At 41.6% G+C, this 20,458-nt stretch overlaps 1 pseudogene; it reads left to right on the top strand.

The window, feature by feature from the left end:
• LOC135277715 (transmembrane 9 superfamily member 2-like) overlaps nt 1-16,694 on the top strand; it is a 54,709-nt pseudogene extending 38,015 nt beyond the window's left edge.
• Nucleotides 16,695-20,458: the final 3,764 nt, after the last annotated feature.

Below are 20,458 nucleotides of genomic sequence, written 5' to 3'. Positions count from 1 at the left end.
TCAGTGATGTTTTCTTTTCTTTTTCTTTTTTTTTTTCCTGAGACAGAGTCTCACTCTGTCACCCAGGCTGGAGTGCAGTGGTGTGATCTTGGCTCACTGCAACCTCTGCCTCCCAGGTTTAAGCAATTCTTCTGCTTCAGCCTCTTGGGTAGCTGGGATTACAGGTGTCCACCACCACACATGGCTAATTTTTGTGTTTTCAGTAGAGACAGTGTTTTGCCATGTTGGCCAGGCTGGTCTCAGATTCCTGGGTTCAAGTGATCCACCTGCCTTGGCTTTCCAAAGAGCTGAGATTACAGGCATGAGCCACTTGCACCCGGCCAATGTTTTCTTTTTAACAATAAAGATTTTCTTTGCAGCTTAAGCCAGGATTTTGGTTTGTTGGTTTGAGATTGTGGCTAAAGGTCCTTTCTCTTTTTTCATTTTATTGCCTTTTGGTTACCACAGACATAAATAATTCTTTTTACCCCAGTCCTATTTTTTCCTGATATCATTCTGGATAACTGAGCTGGTAGTGTATATTGTTCTACTAAATCCCCTAAATCCTTTTTATTTTGGTAATTAAATATGACTCTCCAAAACTGACAGACAATAGAGGGTTCAGGGAATGATTCTTATATACATGTTGTCTTAGACATTTTCTTCTTGTGCTATAGGTATAGAGGTACAAAATGGAACTATGTATATGCTTACGTATGCTCATGTAGTATACTTATACTTAGCTGGTATATTAGTTCGTTTTCACACTGCGGATAAAGACATACCCGAAACTGGGAACAAAAAGAGGTTAAATTGGACTTACAGTTCCACGTGGCTGGGGAGGCCTCAGAATCATGGCGGGAGATGAAAGGCACTTCTTACATGGCAGCAGGAAGAGAAGAATGAGGAGGAAGCAAAAGTGGACCCCCCTGATAAACCCATCAGATTTCGTGAGGTTTATTCACTATCACGAAAAAAGCATGGGAAAAACACATCCCCACGATTCAAATACCTCCCCCTGGGTCCCTCCCACAACATGTGGGAATTCTGGGAGATAAAATTCAAGTTGAGATTTCAGTGAGGACACAGCCAAACTGTATCAACTGGTCATTAATTCTATGGTACATTTTGTCATAGAGAATTGGCAGCAATCATTAATGAGGCATACAACAATAAGCATATAATAGATATGTTTTTATTCCCAAGAAAATGTTTTGGGGGGGTCCTGAAGACTACCCAAATGTTTGGTGACTCACTAGAAGGACTCGTGGGACTAGGCATCCAGATGTACACATGGGTAGGCTACAGAAATGATGCCCACAGGACCAGCGAGGGAAAAAGACAGGTGGAGCCTGGAGGAATCCAGGCACAGATTTCTTATGTTGTCTCCCTCCTATTAGAGAGCACACCGAGCATGCTTCTTTCTCCAGCAGTGAAAAGTGCAGTAATAAATGTGCAATGTTCTGCCCAGGGAAGCCCATTAGAGATTCAGCATCCAAGGTTTTTATTGGGAGTAGTCACATAGACACCCTCTGCCTAGCAACTACAAAATTCCAGACTCCTCAAAGGAAAGCAAGTATTCACCATAAATCACATTGTCTGTACAGTCTAGGCATAGCAAACCAGTCTACATCAGTCAGGGAATGATTAAATGCCAAAATCTCAGATGCAAGCCAAGGGCCAACCTTGCAAGCAGACTTTCTAAAGATAGTAGCCTCAGACCTGCTATGTTAATTCTTTTCTGCACTGTCTCTCCCCATGGCCTTTGGCCACAGTGTCTTTGCAATAACATTATCATCGGTAGGAGTCCATGGGACAGGGTGAGACCAACTTGCAGTATTGACCTTAGTCATGCCATCCATGGGTCCTGAATTGAGGCAGTTAAAGCGAATCTTATTAACCACAAGGTCTAGCCTAAATTTTCATATGATCTCCCTTTAAAAAAATGCCTGGCCTGACGCATCAATAGGCATAGCACAACTCTGGCCAGTATATAGAGGCTGAACTGAATGCCTTCCAGGGCTGAGGCAACGTTATGATAGTCAGCGTGCACACATTAAAAGTCCAATCCCAGAGGACACATGTGGTATCCCTGGAAATAAAGAGTTGACAATTGTTAGGACACCCCAGGCAGGACATACATTACATATTTTATTAAATTTCTTATAAAAGTTTCTCTTTTATTTTTTTAATCCATAATTTTATAGGGCTTATCTTATATTCTTGTTACAATAACTGCCAACCCATTTATGGTTAAAATTTCAGCTGAAAAGACATATTTTTTCTACTTCTTTTTACAGCATTATCATTGGTGGTGGAGATCCTTTTTAACTAGCAGCTTTATAGCTGTTTATCTTTTTACATATGCAGTTCATTACTTCTTTGCCAAACTTCAAATCACAGAAATTGCAAGCTCTATTTTGTACTTTGGGTACACGATGATCATTGTGTTGATTTGCTTCCTTTTCATAGGTAACTACAGAATTACTCAGTGTATTTCAGACTCTCTAAGAGTCTTGGAGATAGCCATAATGTAATAAACATAAATTAACAACTAGTGGAAGAAAAAGGGAACAAAGTCATCATGTTCATTTTTATGCTTTAGTGATAAAAGATTGCACAGCTGGGGGACCTGAAGGGACCTTATGTACTTAGCTACAAGATTGTCCCTTGTGAATGTTTTAAAACAGCGATATGTTCCAAAGCACAGAAAGGGTTATGTGTAATCACATTTGAATAGCCTCTAAGCATAAAAATTAACCTACTTGAATACCTTTTAAATTAGTAAAATTAGATTAATTAAATATGTCGTCATATAAGCAATTATATGTGAAGGACAAGGTGTGTACTTCTCAGAATTACTCATTTGGGGTTGTTATTTGGATTCATGTGTGACGGGGAACTTTTGTCTAGATAAATACTTGAAGCAGGTGAAAAAAATGAAACGTTTTATAAAATGCTCATTTGGAGAAATAATGAAGTTGGAGAGCTCTGAGACCTTCTGAACCCAAGCAAAGTGACATTTCTGCCTGCATCATGTCAAGTTCTGCTTTTAACTCAAATCATATCCCTTGTATAGGTCAGATTGGAAAAGTTCAAGAATTTTCTCTGATTTTAACTCTCGGGTTCAATAAATATATAAAAATAAACAATGGAAATTTGTTAAAAATCAAGACATTCAGACAAATGTAAACGTTATCTGAGAAACCAGGCATCTTGGTGGTGGTTCCTTTTTCTGTGTAATACCTAAAACATATTACCTCTTACGTACTACTGGTCTCAACTGCTCAGTAAAGAAGAGACCAGGCAGTCCTACTCTTATCTCTCAGCCACCAGCAGTTGTATTTAAAATCGAAGACCTGAGAGCTTCTCACCATTCTAGTCCAAGTAGGCTCCTTATGCTTTTGTTTTTTATAAAACTTTTAAATGAAACATGGACGGAAAAGTACATGCATTGTAAGTGTACAGCTTGATGAGTTATCATGAGTGAACATACCTTTGTAACTAGCACCCCCACCAATAACCAGTACATGATGAGCAGCCCTGAAGCCACTGTTGGCCTACTTCCACTCACTTTCTGCAGGGCACCCGCTATCTTGACTTAGCTCTAAAAGGGAGAATGTAGGAAGGAAAGATTGAAATTCTGATAAAAACCAGAGTTAAGTGACAGGAAGAGGCAGGAAAACAAGATAAAGCACAGAGTGGTTCAAGGAGAATCACCCAAATGATGTTGAAATGATTTCACAGAACAGGTGTTGAGTGGTGTTAAACAAAGACACCAGAGAGGGTGAAGACTAGGAAAAGGCCGTTCAACTTGGCAAGAGATCACCCTTTCAGAGGCAGTGTTCAATGTGGTATGAACTATTGCTGCTTGTTTTTTGAGGTCTTTCTGCACAAAGTGATTCCTGGTTACCACAGCCCATAACAGCGTAGATCAATTTGGCCCATATTTGAATTGTATGTAAATACATGTATACATATAATACTCTTTTCTGTCTGATTTCTTTTGTGGCTGGTTTCTTGACCTTCATAATGCTTGTGAGAGTTATCCACATCATTGTGTGTAAATGCAGTCTGTAGCCTGTGTCCCTCATGCCTTTTGTTTTGGATCCTCCTTCTACCCTGCCCAGTGAGTTACTAACTTTCATATTTGTGCAGTGTGCAGGTTGGATCTATGCAGCACAATAATTTCAGACTTATGTTTTCCTCATTATGTAACACTTTGACTCAGGTTGCCTTTTTCTGGGAGTCTTGTATTACAATAGATTCTTTTAAAACAGATGTACTCTTGAATGGTCATATTGCCCACAAAAATCTTTTTCTGTTCCTTGGCTCCAGCACCTGCATTCTAGCTTCTGTCACCACACCACATTGAATACTACCTCTCAAAGGGTGATCTCTTGCCAAATTAAATGGCTTTTTCCAGTCTTTGCTTTTTTTGGTTTCTTTATTTAACACCACCTGACATGTATTTTGTGGAATCATTTCAACATCATTTGGATAATTGTCCTTGTACCACTCTGTACCTTTTTTTGTTTTCCCTCCTCTTCCTGTCACTTAACTCTAGCTTTTATCAGTATTTAAATCATTTTGTTCTACACACTCCCTTTTAGAGCTCATTTGGTCCCATGGCTTCACTTATCTCCTCAATGCTGACCTCAATGCTGACTGTTCCCCAACCTGTATTTCTGACCACAGTCTATCTGGTTGAATTCTGAACATTTCCATGTGTCAATGGAACTGCAAACTCACCATGCCCCCAAAATGAAGGTAGCGCTTCCTTTTCTACAAATTGGCTTATCCTAATTTCTTTTTCTCTTTGATCATTATCACTAATCTCTGATCTCTTTGACCTATTTTGAATAAATTCTTAACATAGCCCTTCTGTGTTAGTCCATTCTCACGCTAAAAATAAAGACACACCAGAGACTGGGTAATTTATAAAGGAAAGAGGTTTAATTGACCCACAATTCTGCATGGCAGGGGAGTCCTCAGGAAACTTACTATCATGGTGGAAAGGGAAGCAAACAAGTTCTTCTTCACATGGCAGCAGCAAGGAGAAGTGCAGAGTGAAGTGGGCGAAAAGCCCCTTATAAAACCATTAGATCTCATGAGAACTCACACACTATAAGGAGAACAGCATGGAGGTAACCACCCCCATGATTCAGTTACCTCCCACTGGGTCCCACCCATGATACATGGGGATTATGGGAACTACAATTCAAGATGAGATTTGGGTAGGGACACAACCAGACCATATTGCCTTCTGTGATTTATAGCTAATCAATTATAAATTCCCTATTTATTCTTCTTAGAAACCTCTTGTTGCCAAATATTCCTTTTTTTCATACCCCTACAGTCTTTAGGCCTTTATTTCTTTTTCTTTGTATCATTGCTATAGCCTCTTATTTGGTTTGCTGGACTCTAGTCTCTCTTTTTCTAATGCACTTTTCACGCTACCTGCTTCCCGATGAACTTATTTTTTTTCTTATTGTAATAGTGCAATTTGAGTTCCTTGACAAATAGGAACAGCTCCAGTCTGCATCTCCCAGTGAGACCAATGCAGAAGGCATGTGGTTTCTGCATTTCCAACTGAGGTACCCGGTTCATCTCATTGGGACTGGTTAGACAGTGGGTGTAGCCCATGGAGGGTGAGCAGAAGCAGGGTGGGGTGTTGCCTCATCTGGGAAACACAAGGGGCCAGGAAACTCCCTCCCCTAGCCAAAAGAAGCCATGAGGGACCACACCATGAGGGACAATGCTATCTGGCCCAGATACTACACTTTTCCCATGGACTTTGCAACCCGCAGACCAGAAGATTCCCTTGGGTGCCTACACTACAAGGGCCCTGGGTTTCAAACACAGAACTATGCAGCCATTTGGGCAGACACCAAGCTGGCTGCAGGAGGTTTTTCTTTTTTACACACCAGTGGCACCTGGAATGCCAGCGAGACAGAACCATTCACTTGAAGCCAGGAAGTCAAATGATCTTGCTCAGCAGATCCCATCACCATTGAGCCCAGCAAGCTAAGATCCACTGGCTTGAAATTCTCGCTGCCAGCACAGCAGTCTGAAGTTGACCTGGGACACTTGAGCTTGGTAGGGGGAGGGGCGTCTGCCATTACTGAGGATTGAGTAGGCGGTTTTGCCCTCACAGTGTCAACAAAGCTGCTGGGAAGTTCAGACTGAGCAGAGCCCAGCATAGCTGGGCAACACTGCTGTAGCCAGACTGCCTCTCTAGATTCCTCCTCTCTGGGCAAGGCATCTCTGAAAGAAAGGCAGCAGCCCCAGTCAGGGGCTTATAAGTCAAACTCCCGTCTCCCTAGGACACAGCACCTAGGGGAAGGGGTGGCTGTGGGCACAGCTTCAGCAGACTTAAACATTCCTGCCTGACGGCTCTCAAGAGAGCAGCAGATCTCCCAACACAGCTCTCAAGCTCTGCTAAGGGACAGATGGATGGCATCTGGCAGGTGCTCATCTGGGACGAAGCTTCCAGAGGAAGAAGCAGTGAGCAAACTTTGCTGTTCTACAGCCTCTGCAGGTGACATCCAGGCAAACAGGGCCTGGAGTGGACCCCCAGCAAACTCCAGCAGACCTGCAGAAGTGGGGCCTAGCTGTTAGAAGGAAAACTAACAAACAGAAAGTAATAGCATCAACATTAAAAAAAAAAAGGACAACTAAGCAAAAACTCCATCCGGAGGTCACCAACAGCAAAGACCAAAGGTAGATACATCCACAAAGATGAGGAAAAAAACAGTGCAAAAAGGCTGAAAATGCCAAAAATCAGAATGCCTCTTCTCCTCCAAAGGAACACAACTCCTCGCCAGCAAGGGAACAACATTGGATGGAGAATGAGTTTGACGAATTGACAGAAGCAGGCTTCAGAAGGTGGGTAATAACAAACTCCTCCAAGCTAAAAGAGCGTGTTCTAACCCAATGCAAGGAAGCTAAGAACCTTGATAAAAGGTTAGAAGAATTGCTAACTAGAATAACCAGTTTAGAGAATTATATAAATGACCTGATGGAGCTGAAAAACAGAGCATGAGAATCTCATGAAGCATACACAAGTATCAATAACTGAATTGATCAAGCAGAATAAAGAATATCAGAGATTGAAGAACAAATCAATGAAATAAAGCATGAAGACAAGATTAGAGAAAAAAGAATGAAAAGGAATGAACAATGCCTCCAAGAAATATGGGACTATGTGAGAAGACCAGACCTATGTTTGATTGGTGTATCTGAAAGTGATGGTGAGAATGGATCCAAGTTGGAAAACATGCTTCAGGATATTTACCAGGAGAACTTCCTCAACCTAGCAAGATAGGCCAGCACTGAAATTCAGGAAATACAGAGATCACCACAAAGATATTCCTCTAGAAGAGCAACACCAAGACACGTAGTAATCAGATTCGTCAAGGTTGAAATGAAGGAAAAAATATTAAGCGCAGCCAGAAAGAAAGGTCGGGTTACCCACAAATAGAAGACCATCAGACTAACAACAGATCTCTCTGTAGGAACCCTACAAGCCAGAAGAGAGTAGGGGCCAATATTCAACATTCATAAAGAAAAGGAATTTTCAAACCAGAATTTCATATCCAGCCAAACTAAGCTTCATAAGTGAAGGAGAAATACCATTCTTTTTTTTTAAATTGCATTTTAGGTTTTGGGGTACATGTGAAGAACATGCAAGATTGTTGCATAGGTACACATGGCAGTGTGATTGCTGGCTTCCTCCCCTTCACCTATATCTGGCATTTCTCTCCATGCTATCTCTCCCCAACTCCCCACCCCCCACTGTCCCTCCCCTACTTCCCCCAACAGACCCCAGTGTGTGATGCTCCCCTCCCTGTGTCCATGCGTTCAGAGATTTTGTCACCACTAGGCCTGCCTTACAAGAGCTCTTGAAGGAAGCATATGGAAAGGAACAACCAGAACCAGCCACTGCAAAAATAAACCAAAATGTAAAGACCATCAACACTATGAAGAAACTGCATTAACTAACAGGCAAAATAACCAGCTAGCATAGTAATGACAGGATCAAATTCACACATAACAATATTAACCTTTAATGTAAATGGACTAAATACCCCAATTAAGACACAGACTGGTAAATTGGATAAAGACTCAAGACCCATCGATGTGCTGTATTCAGGAGAACCATCTCATATGGAAAAACACACATAGGCTCAAAATTAAGGGATGGAGGAAGATTTACCAAGCAAATGGAAAGAAAAAAAGCAGGTGGTGTTGCAACCCTAGTCTCTGATAAAACAGACTTTAAACCAACAAAGATCAAAAAAGACAAAGAAGGGCATTACATAATGGTAGAGGGATCAATGCAACAAGAAGTGCTAACTATCCTAAATATATATGCACCCAATACAGGAGCACCCAGATTCATAAAGCAAGTTCTTAGAAACCTACAGAGAGACTTAGACTCCCACACAATAACAGTGGGAGACTTTAACACCCCACTGTCAATATTAGATCAATGAGACAGAAAATTAATAAGGATATTCAGGACTTGAACTCAGCTCTGGACTAAGTGAACCTAATAGATATCTACAGAATTCTCTTCCCCAAATCACAGAATATACATTCTTCTCAGGACCACATCACAATTAGTCTAAAATTGAACACATAATTGGAAGTAAAATACTCCTCAGCAAATGCAAAAAAAGGAAATCATAACAGTCTCTCAGACCACAATGCAATCAAATTAGAACTCAGGATTAAGAAACTCACTCAGGGCCGGGCACAGTGGCTCACGCCTGTAATCCCAGCACTTTGGGAGGCCGAGGCAGGTGGATCATGAGGTCAACAGATCGAGACCATCCTGGTCAACATGGTGAAACGCTGTCTCTACTAAAAATACAAAAAGTTAGCTGGGCACAGTGGTGCATGCCTGTAATCCCCGCTACTCAGGAGGCTGAGGCAGGAGAATTGCCTGAACCCAGGAGGCGGAGGTTGCGGTGAGCTGAGATCGCGCCATTGCACTCCAGCCTGGGTAACAAGAGCGAAACTCTGTCTCAAAAAGAAAAAAAAAAGAAACTCACTCAGAACTGCACAACTACATGGAAACTGAACAACCTGCTCCTGAATGACTACTGGGTAAATAACAAAATTAAGCTAGAAATAAATAAGTTGTTTGAAACTGATGAGAACAAAGACACAATGTACCAGAATCTCTGGAAAAAGCTAAAGCAGGGTTTAGAGGGAAATTTATAGCACTAAATGGCCACAGGAGAAAGTGGGAAAGATCTAAAATTGACACCCTAACATCACAATGAAAAGAACTAGAGAAGCAAGATCAAACAAATTCAAAACCTAGCAGAAGACAAGAAATAACTAAGATCAGAGCAGAACTGAAGGAGATAGAGACACGGAAAAAACCCTTCAAAAAAAATCAATGAATCCAGAAGCCGGTTTTTTGAAAAGATTAACAAAATAGACTGCTAGCTAGATTACTAAAGAAGAAAAGAGAGAAAAATTAAATAGACACAATAAAAAATGGTAAAGGGAGATCACCACTGATCCCACAGAAACACAAACTACCATCAGGGAATACTGTAAACACCTCTATGCCCAAATAAACTAGAAAATCTAGAAGAGATGGATGAAATCCTGGACACATACACCTTCCCAAGACTAAACTAGGAAGAAGTTGAATTCCTGAATAGACCAATAACAAGTTCTGAAATTGAGGCAGTAATTAATAGCCTACCAACCAAAAAAAGCCCAGGACCAGATGGATTCACAGCTGCATTATACCAGAGGTACAAAGAAGAGGTGATACCATTCCTTCTGAAAATATTCCAAACAATAGAAAAAGAGGGACTCCTCCCTGACTCATTTTGTGAGGCCAGTCTCATCCTGATACCAAAACTTGGCAGAGACACAACAAAAAAAGAAAATTTCAGGCCAATATCCTTGATGAACATCGATGCGAAAATCTTCAATAAAATACTGGCAAACGAAATCCAGCAGCACATCAAAAAGCTTATCTATCATGATCAAGTCGGTTTCATCCCTGGGATGCAAGGCTGGTTCAACATACACAAATCAATAAATGTAATCCATCACATAAACAGAAGCAATGACAAAAACCACATGATAATCTCAATAGATGCAGAAAAGGCCTTTGATAAAATTCAATGCCCCTTCATGCTAAAAACTCTCAATAAACTAGGTATTAATAGAATATATCTCAAACTAATAAGAGCTATTTACAACAGACCCACATACTGAATGGGCAAAAATGAAAGCATTCACTTTGAAAACTGGCACAAGACAAGGATGCCCTCTTTCACCACTCCTATTCAACATAGTGTTGGAAGTTCTGGCCAGGGCAGTCAGGCAAGAGAAAGAAATAAAAGGTATTCGAATAGGAAAAGAGGAAGTCAAATTATCTCTGTTTGCAGATGACATGATTGTACATTTAGAAAGCCCTATCGTCTCAGCCCAAAAACTCCTTAAGCTGATAAGCAACTTCAGCAAAGTCTCAGGATACAAAATTAATGTGAAAAAATCACAAGCATTCTTAAACACCAATAATAGACAGAGAGCCAAATCATGAGCAAACTTCCATTCACAATGGCTACAAAGAAAATATCTAGGAATACAACTTACAAGGGATATAAAGGACCTCTTCAAGTAGAAATACCAATCACTGCCGAAGAAAATAAGAGAGGACACAAACAAATGGAAAAACATTCCATGCTTATGGATAAGAAGAATCAATATTATGAAAAATGGCCATACTGCCAAAGTGATTTATAGATTCAATGCTATTCCTATCAGGCTACCATTGACTTTCTTCACAGAATTAGAAAAAAAATACTTTAAATTTCATATGGAACAAAAAATGAGCCTGTATAGCCAAGACAATGCTAAGCAAAAAGAATGAAGCTGGAGGCATTATGCTACCTGACTTCAAATTATACTACAAGTCTACAGTAACAAAAACAGCATGGTACTGGTACCAAAACAGAGATATAGACCAATGGAACAGTACAGAGGCCTCAGAAACAACACCACTCATCTACAACCATCTGATCTTTGATAAACCTGACAAAACAAACAATGGGGAAAGGATTCCCTACTTAATACATGGTGTTGGGAAAACTGGCTAGCCATATGCAGAAAACTGAAACTGGACCCCTTCCTTACACCTTATACAAAAATTAACTCAAAATGGATTAAAGATTTAAATGTAAGACCAAAACCATAAACACTCTAGAAGAAAACATAGGCAATAGCGTTTAGGACATAGGCATGGGCAAAGACTTCATGAGTCAAACACCAAAAACAATGGCAGCAAAAACCATAATTGGCAAATGGGATCAAATTAAAGTAAAGCGCTTCTGTACAGCAAAAGAAAATATCAGAGTGAACACGCAACCTACAGAATGGGAGAAAATCTTCACAATCTATCCATCTGACAAAGGTCTAATATCCAGAATCTACAAGGAAGTTAAACAAATTTACAAGAAAAAAAAAGAAACAATCCCATCAAAAAGTGGGTGAAGGCTATGAACAGACACCTCTCAAAAGAAGACATTTATGCAGCCAAGAAACGTGAAAAAAAGTTCATCATCGCTGGTCATTAGATAAATGAAAATTAAAACCACAATGAGATACCATCTCACGCCAGTTAGAAATGTGATCATTAAAAAGCCAGGAAAGGCCAGGCATGTTAGCTCACGCCTGTAATCCCAGGACTTTGGGAGGCCATGGTGGTCAGATCACTTCAGGTCAGGAGTTTGAGAACCCCCTGACCAATATGGCAAAACCGCATCGTCTCTACTAAAAATACAAATATTAGCCTGGAGTGGTAGCACACGCCTGTAATCCCAGCTACTCAGGAGGCTGAGGCAGGAAAATCACTTAAACCTGGAAGGCGGAGCCAAGATCACACCACTGCACTCCAGCCTGGGCAACAGAACGAGATTCCATCTAAAAAAGAAAAAGTCAGGAAACAACAGATGTTGGAAAGGATGTGGAAAAATAGGAATGCTTTTACACTGTTGGTGGGAGTGTAAATTACTTCAACCATTGTGGAAGACAGTGTGGCAATTCCTCAAGGATATAGAACTAGAAATACCATTTGACCCAGCAATCCCATTACTAGATATGTACCCAAAGGATTATAAATCATTCTACTATAAAGACACCTGCACACGTATATTTATTGCAGCACTATTCACAATAGCAAAGACTTGGAACCAACCCAAATGCCCATCAGTGTTAGACTGGATAAAGAAATGTGGCACATATACACCATGGAATACTGTGCAGCCATAAAAAAGGATGAGTTCATGTCCTTTGTAGGGGCATGCATGAAGCTGGAAACCATCATTCTCAGTAAACTAACACAGGAACAGAAAACCAAACACCACATGTTCTTACTCACAAGTGAGAGTTCGACAATGAGAACATATGGACACAGGGAGGGGAACATTACACACTGAGGCCTGTTGGGGGGTGGGGTGATTAGGGGAGGGATAGCATTGGGAAAAATACCTAATGTAGATGACAGGTTGATGGGTGCAGCAAACCACCATGGCATCTATATATCTATATATATATGTGTATACACATGTACATATATAACAAACCTGCACGTTCTGCAATGTATCCCAGAACTTAAAGTATAATTAAAAAAATAAAGGAAAAACGTGCAATTCAGTACAAGATTACTTTCAACAGGTCAACACATATTTACATAACGCTTACACTGTGCTAGACACTGTGCTAAGTGCTGGGAACACAGTCATGAAGAAGACAGATAAGATTCCCTGTTTTTGTGGACCCTTCTATTCTAGTGGGAGGGATGAGCTTTGTGAACTAAGTGATGTTGAAGAAGAGGTGGATGGTCAAGTATTCCAAGCAGAGGTGACAGCATGCTTGAAAGCCCTGAGTGGGAAGGAGTACATCTTTAAAGAACACAAAGTCCAGCATGGCAAGGGAGGAAGGGTGGTACTAGGTGGCAATAGTGAAGTTAGAAAGGTAAAGAATAGGACAGGTGCGGTGGATCATGCCTATAATCCCAGCACTTTGGGAGGCCAAGGTGAGAGGATCCCTTGCACCCAGGAGTTTGAGACCAGTCTGGGCAACATGGGGAGACCCTATCTCTACAAAAGATTAGCTGGGTGTGGTGGTGCATGCCTGTAGTCCAGCTACTTGAGAGGCTGAGTTTGGGAGGATCACCTGAACCTGGGGAGGTTGAGGGTACAGTGAGTCGTGATCATCACACCACTGCACTCCAGCCTGGGTGACAGAGTGAGACCCTGTCTCAATAAAAAAGAAAGGAAAATAAGAGAAAAGAAAGAAGGAAAGAAAGAAAAGAAAGAAAGAAAGGAAGGAGGTAGGAAAGGAAAGGAAAGAAAAGGAAAGGAAAGGAAGGGAACAGTCAGATCTTATGAGGATCTTTTAAATGATATTAAGGAATTTGTTTTATTGTGGGAGTGATGGGAAGTTGAAAGGTTTAAACAGGGTAATAGACCAGGCACAGTGGCTCATGCCTGTAGCCCCAGCACTTTGAAAGGCCAAGGCAGGAAGATCACTTGATCCCAGGAGTTCAAAATCAGCTTGGGCAACATGGTGAAACCTTGTCACTACAAAAAATATTTTTTAAAAATAGCCAGAATGGTGGTGTGTGCCTGTAGTCCCAGCTACTCAGTAAGTGGTTGGAGCACTTGAGCCCAAGAGATCAAGGCTGTAGTGAGCAAAGATGGTGCCACTGCACTGCAGCCTGGGTGACAGAGCAAGACCCTGTCTCAAAAATAAAATGAAAATAGAATAAAATAAAACAAAGTGAACAGGGTAATAATGCCATTTTCCCTACGCAAAAATTGTAATAGCATCATACTTCCTCCTCCCTTAAGGTCTAAGATCACCTTGGTGTTGGGGGCTTCCATAATGTGGTTTTGCTCTGCTATTCAGTGTGTTTTCTAAGCCTCTGAAAGCTGAACTACTCACTAAGTTCAAACTTGTCTCCCAACTTTTTTAGCATGTCTCCCCAACTAGATTGGAATCTTCTTGAGAGCAGGGACTACAGTGTATGCCTGTTTTGTGTCCTTCAGAGTGCTAAGCCCATATTCTTCTTGACTTTACAGAGTATGGAAGAGAGGAGATACCATCATGGGATCATGTTTGCATATTGGTTATAAAATTAAGTCATGGGTATGAGAAACCTCCAAAGTAAATTCTGGGTACCAGTCACATCACACACGCACAAAATCAAGAACTGTGATTTTGACATCTGTTTTCTAGAACTGTTCTTCAAATGCCCATTAATGATAGACTGGATAAAGAAAATATGGCACATATACACCATGGAATACTATGCAGCCATAAAAAAGAAGGAGTTCACGTCCTTTGCAGGGACATGGATGAAGCTGGAAACCATCACTTTCAGCAAACTAACACAGGAACAGAAAACCAAACACCTCATATTCTCAAACACAAGTGGGACTGAACAATGAGAACACATGGACACAGGGAGGGGAACTTCACACATCGGGACCTGTTGGCGGGTGAGGGGCTAGGAGAGGGATAGCATTAGGAGAAATACCTAATGTAGATGACGGGTTGATGGGTGCAGCAAACCATCATGGCACGTGTATACCTATGTAACAAACCTGCACGTTCTGCACATGTATCCCAGAACTTGAACTATGTATGTACCTATGAAAAAAAGAAGCTGTCTTCTTATGGACTCTTAAATGGCATTTCTTTATATTTTATCATTATATATTGAGGTTAATAGTAGGAAGCAAGGCTTATTACCTATTTTCATGTTGTTTCACTGGTGAAGAAGAAGTTTTTGATTAAATAGCCTTGCAAATATAGATGTACACAAAAGTATAATTAGTAATTTGTGATTACCCTTTCTTGCTGTGGACAAAAGTTTCTGATAGTGATTTTTTTAAAACGACAATTTTAAAATGAGTAATACTCATTTAAAACATGCTGAAGAGCTTCACACATATTTATGCTCATTGATTCACATTTATTTAGAATAATTATGCATTCATTCAGAGCTCTTCCTTATGGTCACCAAATTCCACTTTGGGGCTTGAATTCATCCATGGCATCACAGCAGAAGTACAGGACTTCATAGCTGTCACCTTTTTTTTTTTTTTGAGGCAGAATTTCTCTCTGTCACCCAGGCTGGAGTGCAGTGGTGTGATCTTGGCTCACTGCAACCTCTGCCTCCCAGGTTCAAGTGATTCTCCTGCTTCAGCCTCCCTAGTAGCTGGGATTACAGGTGCGTGCCACCACACCCAGCTAATTTTTGTATTTTTAATAGAGACAGAGTTTTACCATGTTGGCCAGTCTGGTCTCGAACTCCTGACCTCAGGTGATCCGCCTGCCTCAGCCTCCCAAAGTACTTGGATTACAGGCATGAGCCACTGCACTGTACTATCGATATCTGTCACCTTTCATTATTGAGTATTGTGACTGCAGGAAGACATTTTGTTTATATAGTAAGTATTTTTCCATGTTACTGTAAGGCCAGTTGCCTCGCCGGGGTCTCGGACACACCCCCTTCCCTCTCCGGGGGCTTGGACACACCCCCTCCCCTCGCGGGGACCTTGGACACGCCCCTCTCCCTCGTGGGGACCTCGGACATACCCCCTTCCCTTGCCGGGAGCTCGGACATGCCTCCTTCCCTCTCCGGGAGCTCAGACACACCCACTTCCCTCTCCGGGAGCTTGGACACACTTCCCCCCCACCCCGCCGCCCGGGAGCCTGGGAAAAAAGCCCCATCAGGACCTACCTGATACCATTTTGTCCCATCCAGGCCCCACTCCCTACCTACTATTTTGTCCTATCCAGGCCCCACTCCTTGCCTGCCATTTTGTTTTCTGCAGGCCCCCCCGTGTGCCTGCCATTTTGTCTTCCTGCCTATTTTGTGCTATCTGGGCCCCACTCCCTGCCTACTATTTTGTCCTATCCAGGCCCCACTCCGTGCCTGCCATTTTGTTTTCTGCAGACCCCACTCCGAGCCTGCCATTTTGTCTTCCTGCCTATTGTGTCCTATCTGGGCCCCACTCCCTGCCTACTATTTTGTCCTATCCAGGCCCCACTCCGTGCCTGCCATTTTGTCCACTGCAGGCCCCACTCCGTGCCTGCCATTTTGTTTTCTGCAGGCCCCACCCTGTGCCTGCCATTTTGTCTTCCTGCCTACTATTTTGTCCTATCTGGGCCCCACTCCCTGCCTACTATTTTGTCCTATCCAGGCCCCACTCCATGCCTGCCATTTTGTTTTCTGCAGACCCCACTCCGAGCCTGCCATTTTGTCTTCCTGCCTATTTTGTCCTAACTGGGCCCCACTCCCTGCCTACTATTTTGTCCTATCCAGGCCCCACTCCGTGCCTGCCATTTTGTCTACTGCGGGCCCCACTCCATGCCTGCCATTTTGTTTTCTGCAGGCCCCACCCTGTGCCTGCCATTTTGTCTTCCTGCCTACTATTTTGTCCTATCTGGGCCCCACTCCCTGCCTACTATTTTGTCCTATCTGGGCCCCACTCCCCTCCATTTTGTTCCATCCGGGTCCCACTCCCCTCCATTTTGTCCCACTCACCTTGGGCACAGCCAATCAAACGTCTCCACTCCCTATAAAACCCCATGCCTGAGAGGAGTCCGCCCGACTTCTCCGGCCCCTCCTGTCCGGACCGTAGAACCTCACCGGGGAGCCTGAATAAATTCATTCGCATTGGATTCTCTTCATGCTGGCCTCAGTTTCTTCATTTCAAATGCGGCAAGAACCCTAGAACAAACCTTACAGTTACAACATATCTTTTATATTTATCATGTTTATGGCTGCTTAATCCATTGGGCAGTCTACTTTGCTGTACCATGTCTTCACTATTGAACTTAGTTTTTTCCCCATTTGGATTACTTCCTCAAGATAGTCTGTGAAGTGGGATGACAAGGTCAAAAAAACATGAATACTTTTATGGCTTTTTATGCCTTTCTGCCATCAGCAGAGTGTATTGGTTTCACAACTGCCTTGGTTGGCATTGAGTATTATTTTTAAAAAGAAAGAAAAAGCAGTTTTCTTTTTTGTTCGTGCAGTGTGTCTAAAATGGCACCCCATTGTCGTCGTCTTCTTAGATTTGGAGCCAAAGGAAGTGATATGTATTCTGGCTTGTGTTCCTCTACCTAATTTTTATTTGGTAGCACACTTGCAGATGTGTAATGAAAAGTCGAAATAGGCCTCAGGGGACAGGAAGAGGGAGGATAAACCACAACATACCAAGAAAGGGTGCCAGGAGTGAAATTTTATATTTTTATAGATAAAGGTAAATGAATTTCAATTAAGGTTGGATGACTTGCCCCAAATCCTAACTCGTTTTTCCTTTTTTTTTTTTTTTTGAGATGAACTCTTGCTCTGTTGCTTAGGCTGGAGTGCAATGGCATAATCTCGGCTAACTGCAACCTCCACCTCCTGGGTTGAAGCAATTCTCCTGCCTTAGACTCTTGAGTAGCTGGGATTACAGGCATGTGCCAGCATGCCTGGGTAATTTTGTATTTTTAGCAGAGACAAGGTTTCACCATGGTGGCCAGGCTGGTCTCGAACTCCTGAGCTCAGGTAATCTGCTGCCTCAGCCTCCCAAATTGCTGTGATTACAAGCGTGAGCCACTGCATCTGACCTAACTAATTTTAATGTAACTAGTTTAACAGCTGGTTACACTAGTTAAAAAAGAAAGTAAGTTTGTGCACAGCCAAGTATTATACTATGATCGCTTCTAATTTGTTTTATTCAGATCTCCTATGGATGCTCATGGCTGGCACACTTCAAGATACTTAATCTTTTTTTTTTTTTTTTTTGAGGGAGTCTCACTCTGTCGCCCAGGCTAGAGTGCAATGGCACAATCTCGGCTCAAGGCAATTTCTGCCTCTTGGGTTCAAGCGTTTCTCCTGCCTCAGCCTCCTAAGTAGCTGGGATTACAGGTGCCCGCCAGCATGCCTGGCTATATTTTGTAATTTTAGTAGAGACAGGGTTTCACCATGTTGGCAGGCTGGTCTCGAACTCCTAAGATAAGGTGATCCACCCGCCTCAGTCTCCTAAAGTGCTTGGATTGGAGGATAGTTAGTGATTTTTTATTTGCTTCAGGTTTTTGTTTGAGATATCAAGAGATGAGTTAAAATCTTAAGAAAGAGAATTAAAATAATATATTTCTATTTTGATATAATGGACATAAGATTAAAAAAAATCAATTAAGTTCTAACATTTGAGTTTCCTCATCTTAAAGCCTAAAAGCTGTCTAGTACTATAATAAGTAGTTAATTATAAACTTTGGGCTTATATATAAACTTTGGAGTTTGTGGTTAATTATAAACTTTGGGCTGGGTGTGGTGGATCACGCCTGTAATCCCAGCACTTTGGGAGGCCAAGATGCTCAAGATTTGAGGCCAGGAGTTCAAGACTAGCCTGGCCAGCATGGCAAAACTCTGTCTCTACTAAAAATATAAAAATTAGCCGGGTGTATTGGCACACACCTGTAGCCTCAGCTACTTGGGAGGCTGAGACAGAGACTCGCTTGAGCCTGGGAGACAGAGGTTGCAGTGAGCCGAGATAGTGCCACTGCACTCCAGCTTGAGTGACAGAGTGAGACTCTGTCTCAAAAAAAAAAAAAAAAAAAATTGGCTGCCATTGCCATTGTGTAGTAAATTAAATGTTTTATACGATGATCTATATTTTAGGGAACTAGTTAAAAATGTTTGCATTTAGCCACAGTCTCTTATTCTAGAGCAGTGGTTCTCAACCAGGGACAATTTGCCCACTTCTCCAGGGAATGTTTAGCAGTGTCTAGAGACATTTTCGATTGTCATGACTGGGAGGATACTAATGACATCTAGTGAATAGATGTCAGGGACACTGTCAAATACTCCACAGTGTTCTGGACAGCTTCAACAACAAAGAATTATCTGGCCTAAAACATCAGTAGTGCTGCTGTCAAGAAATCCTGGGCTAGAGTGAGCTATTTTTGAACCTTATATTTACTTGGGAGTTAATGTTATTTTCAGAATACGTATTTGATCATTTTGAGAGATTATGTTTAGAGTCTGAGACTTTGCATCACCAGTCACTGGGTGGTGATTGAAGCCAGTGTGATACAAAGAGTTTTTAAGACCCAGAAGAAGTATTAGCTAAATGTAGAGTACTTTACTGCTGGCTTTCTCATTGTCTGTGCTTTAAATATATGTTTATTCATTAAAAGAAGCTAATGAAGTTCAATATATTTTGAGACAGTCAACCGTGTAATATTTTATCACTAAATTAAAGTGAAGATTTCATGTTTTCACACAGAACAAGATGAAATATAGTATACTGAAGGAAATGTCCAATTATCCGAACACACAAATGTTAGCTATAATGGGCCTTTTGTGTTTTATTATATCAAGTTGCTACTAGCTCTACCTTATTAAAAGCTTCAATTGTAAAGGCTGAAAGATCAAAAAGAGATAAATATATATTAATACTAATTGTTAGCCAACCAGTAAGTATTTATTAAGCATCTTCTATGGGCTTGGCAACATATTAATTGAGAATATGGAAACATTAAGATATAATACTATTTTTATTGAGTTGATTTAATCATGAGTTGAGCCTGGGGGGTGGAGGTTGCAGTGGGCCAGCTATTTGCACACATTTATCTCACTTAATTTTCACAATTGCCATGAGCTGTAGGTCACCTGATTCCCATTGCATGGATAAGGCAACTGAGGCTCAGAGAGATTGACTTGTTCATCGTCATTCAGCCAGTAAGTGGTAGAGCCATGATTCATTCAAACCCAGGTTGGTCTGACCCCAAAGCTCACTTTTTTTTTTGTCTTTTTGTTTTTTCCCTTTTTGTGGAAAATGAGGTCTCGCTATATTGCCCAGGTAGGGCTCAAACTCCTGGGCTCAAGCTATCCTCCTGCCTCTGCCTCCCTAAGAGCTGGGATTACAGGCGTGAGCCACAGCGCCTGGCCAAAGCTCATTTTTTTTAATGTACAACTCTCTACATCCTCCTCAAGAAACAGGCACTTTCTTGAGCTAGAGCCAAACCAACAACTAAAGGGTGTCTCCAAAATCCGTTCTGTAGTCCTCTGTTTGACCAAGTGGGCTGCTCTTAACTGGGGGGACTAAGACTGCTGCGTGTAAAGCAATACAATATCACCATCAGGAATATAGGATGACAATAGAATATCTCTAGTCTTTCCCATCCCCCTTCAACCCTGACAGCAGGGGGTGGGGAGGGAGGGGAAGGTGGGGAGGGATAACATGGGGAGAAACGCCGGATATAGTATGCACCTAAAGTAAAATAAATAAATTTAAAAAAAAACAATGAGGGCACATCCTTCCTGTTTTTGTACATGATTCTGGGATACAGGGAGTCAAGGCTAGTGTAACCTCTGGAATAATTCCATTACCTGTTCAATTCCAGCTTATTTTGATCTCAGTTTACATTTATGGGC

Source organism: Aotus nancymaae, unplaced genomic scaffold, assembly GCF_030222135.1.
Source record: "Aotus nancymaae isolate 86718 unplaced genomic scaffold, 86718_ANA_hifiasm-v0.15.2.pri h1tg000004l, whole genome shotgun sequence".
NCBI classification, from domain to species: domain Eukaryota; kingdom Metazoa; phylum Chordata; class Mammalia; order Primates; family Aotidae; genus Aotus; species Aotus nancymaae.
The sequence above is the reverse complement of the archived record's forward strand: the minus strand, read 5'-3'. Positions and strand labels throughout refer to the sequence as shown.